Below are 12,630 nucleotides of genomic sequence, written 5' to 3'. Positions count from 1 at the left end.
TAATTTATCGAAAATATTGCGCCGGGACCCGCACAGGACAAACCGTACGCCGGATCGAAAAAGTCGAAACATGGAAAATGCTCAGAATATTACAATTAGGTTAAGAAGGAGTTCTCAGAAGAGTTTCGGGTTATAAAAACGTAAAAACGGATGACGTCGGTTGGTTCCCGATCGTATAAAATAGTTTATAAATACTCGGAAAAGAATTTATAAAATCCATATATTTCCTATAAAATCATAAATCAACATAAAAATAAATAGGAAGATATGAAAATTATCTATATTTTATTTTAGACATATAAAAATTAAAATACTCAATTAATATCATTTTTTAAACATCCAAACACATATATCACTGATAGGAATAAATAAATTATGATTGTATAGTTAAATACTGCATTAATTGTACAAGTTGTGGGCTGCTAGGCCCAATAAAAAGATATATGAAACTCAGACCAGAAAGGTTAAGCCTGATGGACCAGATCAGGCCTGATGGAATAAAAAAGGCCCAAAAGCCCTAATTATTAATTAATTTCGTAATTAATTAATAAAGGAAAAATCAGCTATTGAGAAGAGTCCCGATAAGGATATAAATCCTTATAGATTAGCCTCAAGGGGACCTAAAAGGATAAGGAATCAGCTTCCTACTTCCTAGGACTCCTAAGTCTATCCTAATTCAGCTATCCTAATTCAGAGGCTTGTCCACCAAGTCTCCTATACCAAGTCCAATTCAAGGACTCCCACATCTATATAAGGGGCCTCACCCCACAAATCAGAACTACGTTTTTTGGCTTGATTCTCTAATTCACAGAGATACGTAGGCATCTCGTAAAGGCAGAATAAAGCTACGAAGTACGAGAGCAGCCATTAAAGGCCTTGAGCTCCCGAATCTTAGTATTAAATACAGCAAGTAATAACCTTAGCTTTTTACCCATAACATTTGGCGCCGCCTGTGGGAAAAACGGAACAACAACCATGGCGAGAACACGGAGAACAACCAGCACTCTGGAGGAGGGAACACCATCAGGGACAACCCAGGTGATTTCATCAACCGTGGAGGTTCCTCCCCATTCAACTTATGCATCTACTCAGGGGGAAGCCCAGACAGGGGCAACTCATCCTCAGCCACAAGGGACAACTCCCCCGACTATTCAAGGTACGAATCCTCAAGTTCAACAAATACATATACCTGTGAATTCTCGACCCGTCGGGTATGAATATTCAACTATTGTTACTACTAACCCCCCTTATGGGATGCCCCTTCACCCTGAGGTTGGAGGAAGCGGATATGCTGGGCGAAGCGAAGCACGAGGGCGGTCGCCCCCCTATATACGAGGTTTGGATCCTATCCCTGAGGATCGGGAATTTTCTGGTCCATACACTGAAAGAGACTCCGAATCTTCGGATGATGAAGTGGCCCCGAGAAGGAGGCGTCCTGGAAAAGAGCCAATGGTCGATGGAAGGCAACGCCCCCAAAGCACCCCAGGGGCGAATCCCCAAGAAGTGCAGGAAAAGATCAGGGCTCATGAGGCTGAAATCCAAAGGCTGAGGCGTGATTTGGAGGCTCACCAAGCCACCAGACCCCACATACCTCCTAGGGGGAGAAATCCTCCTCCTATCATAGACCTGGATGGTCCGGTAAGAAGAAGGGCTGCTGTCCCAAGAACTGATCCGAGCAATCTCCTTCCCCTTGGAGATCCTGATGATCCAACTCCACCCTTCACAGAAGAGATAATGAATGCCCATGTCTCAAGGAAATTCAAGATGCCCACTATCAAAGCCTATGATGGCACGAGAGACCCCGCTAATCATGTTAGGACATTCTCTAATGCACTGCTGCTGCAACCCGTGAATGATGCTATAAAATGTCGGGCCTTCCCTCAAACCCTGTCGGGTATGGCTCAAAGATGGTACAGTCGCCTACCCCCAAATTCTATTGGATCATTCAGAGAACTAAGTCAGGCTTTTATTAAGCAATTCATCAGTGGAAGAGTCCATGAGAAAAGTTCAGCATCTCTTATGAGTCTTGTGCAAGGAGCTAAGGAATCCTTAAGAGATTACCTGAATTGTTTTTACAAAGGAGGCTTTAAAAGTCCCAGATCTTGATGATAAGGTAGCCATGATAGCATTGCAACAAGGAACTAGGGATAAGTTTTTTAAGATGTCTTTGGCCAAACGACCCCCTGAGAGCATGTTGCAGCTCCAAGAGAGGGCAGGGAAGTATATCAAGGTTGAAGAAAGTATGAGGAAGACCGTAGTAAGTAATGAGCCCACTGGAGGCAAGAAACGAAAAACTGATTTGGAGTATATCGCTAAGGACAAATATCCTAGAACCGAACAAAACCCTGATTCAACCCCCAAGAAGGGAGGACCTGGGCAAAAGTTCACTGAATACGCTAAGCTGAATGCTCCCAGAAGTCAGATTTTGATGGAGATTGAGAAAGACAGAGATATTCGCTGGCTTAAGCCCTTGAAGGCTGATCCCGCCAAGCTAGATAGGGGCAAGTATTGCAGGTTTCACAAAGATGTTGGCCATGACACTGATGAGTGTAGGCAATTGAAAGATGAAATTGAGTTTTTGATTCGAAAAGGAAGACTGAATAAGTATACTAGAGATGGAGGGGACAGAAATAATAATGGAAGGAAGAACTTTGAAGATCGTAGGAGGGACCAAGATGATCAGGGGCGGAATCCCCAACCTAGAGGACCAGTTATAAACACCATTTATGGAGGGCCGAGACCTCAAGGGCCTGTGATAAACACGATCTTTGGAGGTCCAACTGCTGCTGGATTGTCCAAAAATTCCAGAAAGGCATATACTAGAGAGGTTATGCATATTGTTGGAGAAGCCCCGAAGAGGGCCAGGACAGAAGTAACATTGGCTTTTGATGATTCCGACCTAGAGGGTGTGAAGTTTCCCCATGACGACCCGCTGGTCATAACACCAATAATAGGAAATAGCCCGGTTAAGAGGGTCCTTGTGGATAATGGTGCTTCTGTGGATATCTTGCTCCACGACACCTTTCTAAGGATGGGGTATAACGACTCCCAGTTAACACCAACCGACATGCCGATATATGGATTTGCTGGAGTAGAATGTCTTGTGGAAGGGATAATCAAGTTGCCAACCACCATAGGTACGGAGCCAAGGCAAGCAACGCAGATGCTGGATTTCGTAGTGGTAAAGGCTAGTTCAACTTATAATGCTATCATGGGGAGAACAGGGATACATGCCTTCAAGGCAGTCCCCTCTTCCTACCATTCAGTCATGAAGTTTCCCACCCGAAACGGGATTGGAGAAGAGAGAGGAGATCAAAAAATGGCTAGAAGCTGTTATGTGGCCTCTTTGAGGGCAGATGGAGTCGGGGGGCAGGTTCTTCCTATTGAAGATATGGATGTTCGAGAAAATGATGAGAATAGAGGAAGGCCAGCAGAAGAATTGGTTTCGGTTCCTTTAGATCCCAAGAATCCTGAGAGGATGACTTTCATTGGAGCCACATTAGAGGAGCCCCTTAGAGGGAAGTTAGTGAAATTTTTGCAAGAAAATAGTGATGTGTTTGCATGGTCAGCAGCTGATATGCCAGGCATAGACCCGGAGTTAATTACTCACAAGCTAAACGTGGATCCAAGTCGGAAGACAGTGAAACAAAAGAAAAGAAATTTTGCCCCGGAAAGACAAGAGGCTATAAAGCAGGAAGTGGAAAAGCTCTTAGAGGCTGGTTTCATTGAGGAGATTCAATTTCCGGAGTGGTTAGCAAACCCTGTAATGGTGAAGAAGGCTAATGGAAAGTGGAGGATGTGTATAGACTTCACCGATCTGAATGATGCATGCCCCAAAGACTGTTTTCCGCTGCCTAGAATTGATACTTTGATTGATGCCACCGTTGGACATGAGATGCTGAGTTTCATGGATGGGTTTAGCGGATACAACCAGATCAAAATGCATAAGGATGACATTCCAAAGGTATCATTTATCACTGACTTTGGTGTTTATTGTTATCTTGTTATGGCGTTTGGTCTCAAGAATGCAGGAGCCACCTATCAAAGGTTGGTGAATAGAATTTTTAAGGATCTTATTGGTAAGACTATGGAAGTCTATGTTGATGACATGTTAGTCAAGAGTCTAGTAAAGACTGATCATATAGCCCATTTAAGGGAAGCTTTTGAGGTCCTGAGGTACCACAAGATGATGTTGAATCCGACGAAGTGTGCTTTCGGAGTAGGATCTGGAAAATTCTTGGGATTGATGGTCTCAAAGAGGGGAATTGAGGCTAACCCCGATAAAATAAAGGCAATCCTGGACATGGAACCCCCAAAAACTGTCAAGGATGTTCAGAAACTCACAGGAAGGGTTGCTGCGCTAGGACGATTCATCTCCAAGTCAGGAGACAAGTGCTTGTCATTCTTCAAGTCATTAAAGAACATTAAAGACTTTGTATGGAGTGAGGAAAATCAGAAGGCATTTGAAGAGTTAAAGAAGTATATGGGCCAGGCCCCGTTGTTGGCCAAGCCAGTTCTGAGTGAAATTTTATTCTTGTACTTGGCTGTTTCAGAAAGCGCCTTGAGCGCGGTGTTGGTTAAGGAGGAACTGAAAGTTCAGAAACCCGTATACTATGTCAGCAAAATTTTGCATGGTGCTGAGTTGAATTATTCAGCCATTGAGAAATTCGCTTTAGCCTTGGTAATGGCTTCAAGAAAGCTGCGTCCTTATTTTCAAGCTCACCAAATTGAAGTGCTAACAAATCAGCCACTGAGAAATATCATTCACAGTCCCAAGGCAAGTGGGAGACTGATTAAGTGGGCAATAGAGTTGGGAGAGTTCGATCTCAAGTATAAGCCACGTACGGCCATAAAAGCCCAGGCACTAGCTAACTTCGTGGTGGAATGTACCATACCCAACCAAGAAGTCGGGGGGCAGGAAGATACCATACCTCAAGACAAGGGAGTCGACAATGGGGACGAGGAGAAAGAATATTGGGTTCTCTATTTTGATGGAGCATCAAAAACAAATTCCAGTGGAGCAGGGTTGGTTTTGCAAAGCCCTGAAGGATTCTTAATTGAGTATGCCATGAAGCTAGACTTCCCAACCACAAACAATGAGGCAGAGTATGAAGCCCTGATTGCTGGCCTTGGTCTAGCTGGGACACTTAGAGTCAAAAACTTAAAGGTCCGTGGAGACTCGAAGTTGATCATATCCCAGGTAAAGGGAGAATTTGAAGCAAGGGATGATACGATGGCTAAGTATGTTCGCCTAGTAAGGGCTGTGATGACCCAATTTAATGAATGCCATGTTGAACACATTCCAAGGGAAGAAAATGCTAAAGCAGATGCGCTATCAAAGTTTGCTTCATCTGAGATTGAAGAAAGTTCAGGAAGTGTGTACTTCCGTGTTTTGAAGACACGAAGCATAGATGTTAAGCTTGTGGCTCCCGTAGGCTTGGGGACGTCATGGATTGATCCCATCAAGGCTCACATTCAGACCGGTTGGTTGCCAAGCGATGCAATTGAGGCACGGAAGTTAACTGTTCGAGCACTAAGGTACTCTTTGATAGATGGGATTCTATATAAAAGATCTTTCGTGGTTCCTTACTTGAGGTGTCTCAGGCCCGATGAGGCACGCTTAGCTCTTGAGGAAGTGCATGGAGGTATTTGTGGGCAACACTTGGGGGGCAGGGCCTTGGCTCATAAGATAACTCGTTTAGGCTTCTATTGGCCAGAAATGATGGCTGATGCCAAAGAATATGTAAAGAAGTGTGATCGTTGTCAGAAGCATGCACCAGTCGCCAGACAACCCCCCGAGATGCTGACCTCTATCAACTCACCTATTCCCTTTGCTATGTGGGGGATGGATATTCTAGGGCCTTTTCCTATGGCCACAGCACAAAGGAAGTTTCTGATTGTAGCCATTGATTATTTCACCAAGTGGATCGAAGCCAAACCTTTGGCCAAAATCACAACTAAGCAGGTTGCACAATTCATGTGGGAAAACATTATGTGCCGATATGGAATTCCCCGTATCCTCGTCACTGACAATGGAACACAATTCAACAACGAGGAATTCAAGAAGTATTGCGAAGAAAATGAAATTGAGTTACGGTTCACCTCTGTGGCTCACCCGCAAGCCAATGGGCAAGCGGAGGTAGCAAATCGGATAATCCTTCCAATATTATGGGCCTACAGGACTACTTGTAGAGTCACGACAGATGCAACTCCTTTCATGTTGGCATATGGGGCGGAAGCAGTAGTTCCCGTGGAGATATCACATTCCTCTCCAAGGATTCAGGCCTTCGATGAGAAAGAAAATGAGGAAGGGCAGAGATTAGCCCTGGATTTAATTGATGAAGTGCGAGATAAAGCACATGCAAAGATAGTAGAATATCAGAAAAAGGCTTCATTCTATTACAACCTAAGGGTTAAAGAGAGATTTTTTAAACAAGGAGATCTAGTATTGAGAAAAATAGAGGCTTCTGGTGTTGGACAGAAAGGAAAGCTTGCCCCAAATTGGGAAGGGCCGTACAGAGTCAAGAGCGTTCAGGGTAGAGGAACCTACAAGCTGGAAACTATGGAAGGTTTTGAAGTCCCGAGGACCTGGCACGCACAAAACCTGAAGGTTTACTACGTGTAAGATGGTCGAAGTACGATTCTCACTTGTCATTATGACAAGTAGGTTTAAAAGCACCTTGAAGCTTTGTTTGCATAGTATTTTTCTTTTTTAGCTATTATAGATCAGGGTCGAACCCATATTATGTAAGGTTTTGGAAAACCAGACTTGAAATTGAAGAGTTCGAAATTATTTCAACCTATGGATGTTTGAGTTGTGATAATACTTGTGTGACCCATTAAGCCAAGTTTGAATATTAAAGTATCAGAAAAATGAAGGAGAGAATGCAAATAAGGAAAGTAGCATAGCCCCGCAGGGTAATAAGTTTTAATACAAACAAAAGTCCAGACATAAATTAAGGATAAAATTACAAAATAGAAAAACTACTCCTCCATGCGGGAGCCTTCATTCTCTTTCTCCTTATCAGCGCCTTCAGCGTCCTTCGCAGGAGAAGCGGGAGGAGAAGCAGTGTTAGGATCCAAGATGCGATCATCTGGCTGAGGAGAGTCGAAGAGGGCGTCTATGCTGTCCTCTGACTCAGCCTGCTCAGGACTTATAAAGTCCTTAGGGTCGACTAAGCCCGGGTACTTCTCAGAAACAGCCTTCACGGCCGCATCCCATCCCTGAGTGAACTGTAGGGAGTAAAGACCCTCATCATGAATCTCCATGAGATTCTTAAACTTGTCAGAATCCATGTAGTCATCAATGAGCTTATCCTTATCGCTCCTAAGTTTCACCAGCTCGGAATGAGCCTTAGCCAGCTCCTCTTTCTTCGTGTCTAGCTTCTTCTCTAGGACCTTGGCTCTCTCCTCCCACTTCTTCATCTCCTTTTCAAAAACATCAGAGTTACCCTTCCAAGATCTAGCCTGATGTAGGGCCGCCTGGAAATAGGTATTACTCTGCAAAGAAATATGTATGAGTTGGCGCAAATTTATTGGGATACAAGAAAAGTTGAAATTCACAAAAGGAAGAGAAGAAAAAAGAAAATTACCGCAGCTTGGGCTTGAGAGCCCAGAAGCTCAATAGTCTCGACATCACTCCCCGTAACAATGTTAGTGAAATCATGGGGAGTGATGGAGTGGTACGACCAATCCTTGGCATGTTTGGTGGATCCAACCACCGTATCGCTCCTCCTGAAGCCCCAGTTAGGCCTGAAGGAATGTGCCTTAAGTGGAGGATCCACATCGTCCCCCAGCTCGACCACCGGGACGTGGGGCTTAAGGAAAGTAGGACCGTCAGGTTTGCTCCTGGGATCCCTGTTTAACTTGGCCCTCTTCTGGCGGCCAGATTCCCCCTCCTTGGGCCTATTGACGTTATTAATAGCCTCACAAGCTGAAAGGAAAAGCAGAAGGAATATTAAAATCCAGAAAAAAGAAAAAGTACGGTTAAAGAGAAGGAAAAATAATTTCGCAGGTATAAGTTTACCCTTATCACTGGCCTGGGAGAGACCAACTTTCTTCAAGGAAAACTCCTCTAAAAGGGTCCAGGTGTCTGTTTTCCCATCGTCTGAAATTAAGGCTTGGTAGGCCACCTCCTCCTCATCAGTTAATCTGATGCTACCAGGACTACCATCTGATACTTTGCAAAATGGCCTACGGAAGAGTGTGGCCCAATCACCCCCAGCCCAGGTCAGCCTAACAAACTCATCCCTCCATTTAGGGTTGTTCTCAACTATAGAGTTACTATCAAAGATATGGGGAATTTTGGGCCGTTGGCGAATTAAAACCCAGCCCGGCCGACTCATGGAACTATTATAGAATTGGAAAACTTTCCTAAAGACTGCTACGGAAAGAGGAAAGCTATTCCTGAGACAAAGGACCATAAAACAGATAATGTTCCTCCAGGCGTTAGGAGGGAGTTGACAAGGGTTGATTCGTACATCGGCTAGTAAACGAGGAATAAATTCGTGAAATGGGAACCTAAGACCTGCGGTCAGGGCTCCTCGATAAATGAACAGGGTATCCCCCTCCCAATTACAAGTCCTATCCCCAGGGGCGGCTGGAGTGATCCTAAGGTGGGGTGGAAGTCTGTACAGGGTATTCATAGACTCTATCCTACCATCTAACTCATGAAAAGTGTTACCATGATTATACGAATCTAACTCAGACAGAGAAGGATATTCATCACCTCTCGAGTTAATCATATCAATGAGGGAAGTATATGGAGATTGAATTTGGATGTTTGTACCTCTCTTAGAGACATTCATCTTCTGCAAACGAGCTAGGTCACGGTCCGCCATTAATATGCTTCGGTTGAAGGCTTGAAACCCAGAAATACTTGAGAATGGAGGAGCTGCGGTGGCTTTGGTCGCCGGAAATCGCCTTCAAAAGGGAGAACTTTAGAGAAAAATGTGAGATGAAATGAGAAGTGGGAAGTGAAGTGAGGATTCTCACTCCACACTACACTTATATAGGCGAAAAGCTCGGAATACGAGGCGTTTTTAGGCCCATTTAGCCAGGCCCAACCTAAAGGCCCATCTACAAGAAGTATCAGGAACAATCTAGAAGCTCCTGTGGAATTTAAAAAGTCAAAAATCGACCAGAACCTTAATATGGTTCGATCAGAGTCCTGATCGATGCAAAAGAGAGTCCTGATCGATATGCTATTCGAACAGGAGGGAAGAAATCCCCTAAGATCGACCAGAGTCCTGATCGACGGAGAACAGAGTCCTGATCGATATTCCATTCGATCAGAATGGTCGAGAGCCATTTAATTCGTTCAGAGTCCTGATCGAAATCGATCAGGAATCCTGATCGATTAAGCCCGTGTAGCAATCGACTAGGGTGTCACTTTGAAGGCCAATTCGGTCAGAATCCTGATCGAAATCGATCAGGAATCCTGTCGACCAGAGTGTAAGATCCTGAGCTAATTCGATCAGGATCCTGATCGATTTTGGCTGCATCCTGATCGATTTTGGCTGCATCCTGATCGATTTTGTCTGCATCCTGATCGATTTCGAATGCATTCTGATCGATTTTAAGCCAGAAAATTAAGGATAAGTCCCGGGAAATTAGGGAAAAATCCAGAAAAATAAGGATAAGTCCCGGGAAATTAGGGAAAAATCCAGAAATTAAGGATAAATCCCAGAAATTAAGGGAAAAATCCAGAAATTAAGGAATAAATCCAGAAATTAAGGATAAATCCCAGAAATTAAGGGAAAATTCCAGAAATTAAGGATAAATCCCAGAAATTAAGGGAAAAATCCAGAAATTAAGGGAAAAATCCAGATATTAAGGATAAATCCCAGAAATTAAGGGAAAAATCCAGAAATTAAGGGAAAATTCCAGAAATTAAGGATAAATCCCAAAAATTAAGGGAAAAATCCAGAAATTAAGGGAAAAATCCAGAAATTAAGGATAAATCCCAGAAATTAAGGGAAAATTCTAGAAATTAAGGATAAATCCCAGAAATTAAGGAAAAAATCCAGAAATTAAGGGAAAAATCCAGAAATTAAGGATAAATCCCAGAAATTAAGGGAAAAATCCAGAAATTAAGGGAAAATTGCAGAAATTAAGGATAAATCCCAGAAATTAAGGGAAAAATCCAGAAATTAAGGGAAAAATCCAGAAATTAAGGATAAATCCCAGAAAAATAAGGAAAAATCCCAGAAAAATTAGGGAAAATCCCAGAAAAATTAGGGAAAATTCCAGAAATTAGGGAAAAATCCCGGAAATAAGGGAAAAATTCCTGGAAATCAAAATAATTCCTAAATAAAAGGAAAAATTCGTTGTAAACGTGTAGGTCGCTCCACACTTTACGGAAAAACGAAACCCTATAAGGGAACAAATAGACTTAACTTCTGCGAAACCTATTCAATGTTTCCCAAAAGTTGGGGGGCAAATGATAGGGATAAATAAATTATGATTGTATAGTTAAATACTGCATTAATTGTACAAGTTGTGGGCTGCTAGGCCCAATAAAAAGATATATGAAACTCAGACCAGAAAGGTTAAGCCTGATGGACCAGATCAGGCCTGATGGAATAAAAAAGGCCCAAAAGCCCTAATTATTAATTAATTTCGTAATTAATTAATAAGGGAAAAATCAGCTATTGAGAAGAGTCCCGATAAGGATATAAATCCTTATAGATTAGCCTCAAGGGGACCTAAAAGGATAAGGAATCAGCTTCCTACTTCCTAGGACTCCTAAGTCTATCCTAATTCAGCTATCCTAATTCAGAGGCTTGTCCACCAAGTCTCCTATACCAAGTCCAATTCAAGGACTCCCACATCTATATAAGGGGCCTCACCCCACAAATCAGAACTACGTTTTTTGGCTTGATTCTCTAATTCACAGAGATACGTAGGCATCTCGTAAAGGCAGAATAAAGCTACGAAGTACGAGAGCAGCCATTAAAGGCCTTGAGCTCCCGAATCTTAGTATTAAATACAGCAAGTAATAACCTTAGCTTTTTACCCATAACAATCACTTAACAAATAATTCACAAAATAGATACTGAACATATATCATAATTATTAATTAGCAAAATAATTACATGATATATCCCATATATTACTCTTCCTTGGTTCCACTTCTGCTTCCTTCTGCACTTCTTCTTCAGCTACAACTTCTTCATCCGAAACTTGAGAGTGTTCGGGATTTGCAACCTTCCCAGACCTCAATGTATTGCCTTTACCTTCTCTTTAGCTTCCCTCTTTCCTAGTACTTCAGTGTCACTAGGAGGTGTACCAGGTTGATGATTTAACAAGGCATTGGCAATTTGTCCAATTTGATTTTCTAAGGTCTTAATAGAATCCACTTGGCTCTTGCACATGAGCCTCAACTCTTCCAATTCAGATTTTTCATTAGGCTGTTGCAGCTGGAGTTGTTGCCTTGGTGTGTATTGCGATTGCTGAAAACCAGGGGGGTTGTACTGCTTTGCTGGATACTGCTGATAAGTTTGTTGAACCGCATTCTGAGTGTTGCTCCAACTAAAGTTAGGATGATTATGGTTGTTAGGATGATAGGTGGCTGGTACAAGTTGCTACGACCTCTGAAAGTTGCTCACAAACTGAGCTGATTCACTAGAAATGGCACACTGATCAGTCTCATGGGCACCAACACAAGGTTCACAGACACTGGTGATCTGATTAACTCCATAGTTAGACAGAGAATCCACCTTCATCATCAAAGCCTTAAGTTGAGCAATTATAGCAGTAACTGCATCCAACTCCAGAATTCATGCTACCTTGCCCTAAGATAGTCTCTGAGTAGGATTCTGGTATTCATTAGTAGCCATCAGTTCAATAAATTCATAAGCTTCATCGTAGCTTTTAGCCCACAAGGCTCCTCCTGATGCTGCATCAAGCATGGGTCTAGAAATAGCACCCAAACCATTATAGAAACAGTTAATGATCATCCAGTCAGGCATCCCATGATGAGGACACTTCTTAAGCATCTTCTTATATCGATCTCAAGCCTCACATAAAGATTCCCTAGATTGCTGAGCAAGTTGAGTAAGTGTGTTTCTGATTGCAGCAGTCTTCGCCATAAGAAAGAATTTAGTTAAGAACTTTTGAGCAAGATCCTCCCATTTGGTGATAGACCCTGGTGGTAGCAAATGTAACCAGCACTTAGCTTTATCCCGTAGAGAGAATGGGAAAAGCCTCAACTTAATAGCATCTTCAGAAACTCCATTGAACTTGAAAGTGTTGCAGATCTCGATGAAATCTCTGATGTGCATGTTGGGGTCTTCTGTCAGAGAACCCCCAAACTGAACTGAGTTCTGTATCATCTGAATCGTGCTCGACTTGATCTCAAAGGTATTAGCCGAGATGGCTGGTTGAACAATGCTAGACTGAATATCATTGATCTTCGGTTGAGAGTAGTCCATCAAAGCCTTTGGATTTGCTTCTGGTTCTCCCATTGCAATAAGAACCTCTTCTTCTTTCTCAACTAAGATCTCTTCTTCAACTTTCTCCTCTACTACTACTTTTTGCTCAACTTGATCCAGTGTTCTCTTACGAGACCGAGAACGTGTATTCATACAAGCTCACTAGATTACCTGAAACACGTCAAGGAAATAAGTA

At 42.7% G+C, this 12,630-nt stretch overlaps 1 non-coding gene across 1 annotated transcript; it reads left to right on the top strand.

Annotated features, from left to right (window-relative positions):
* The first annotated feature begins 11,970 nt into the window (after nt 1-11,970).
* Nucleotides 11,971-12,077, top strand: LOC141681676 (small nucleolar RNA R71). The gene has a single exon (XR_012559102.1). It is a non-coding gene; the product is annotated as a small nucleolar RNA R71 (small nucleolar RNA).
* The last annotated feature ends 553 nt before the right edge of the window (nt 12,078-12,630 follow it).

This window comes from Apium graveolens, chromosome 8, assembly GCF_009905375.1.
Source record: "Apium graveolens cultivar Ventura chromosome 8, ASM990537v1, whole genome shotgun sequence".
Taxonomy (NCBI): Eukaryota; Viridiplantae; Streptophyta; class Magnoliopsida; order Apiales; family Apiaceae; genus Apium; species Apium graveolens.
This window is presented reverse-complemented; position numbering and strand designations above follow the sequence as displayed.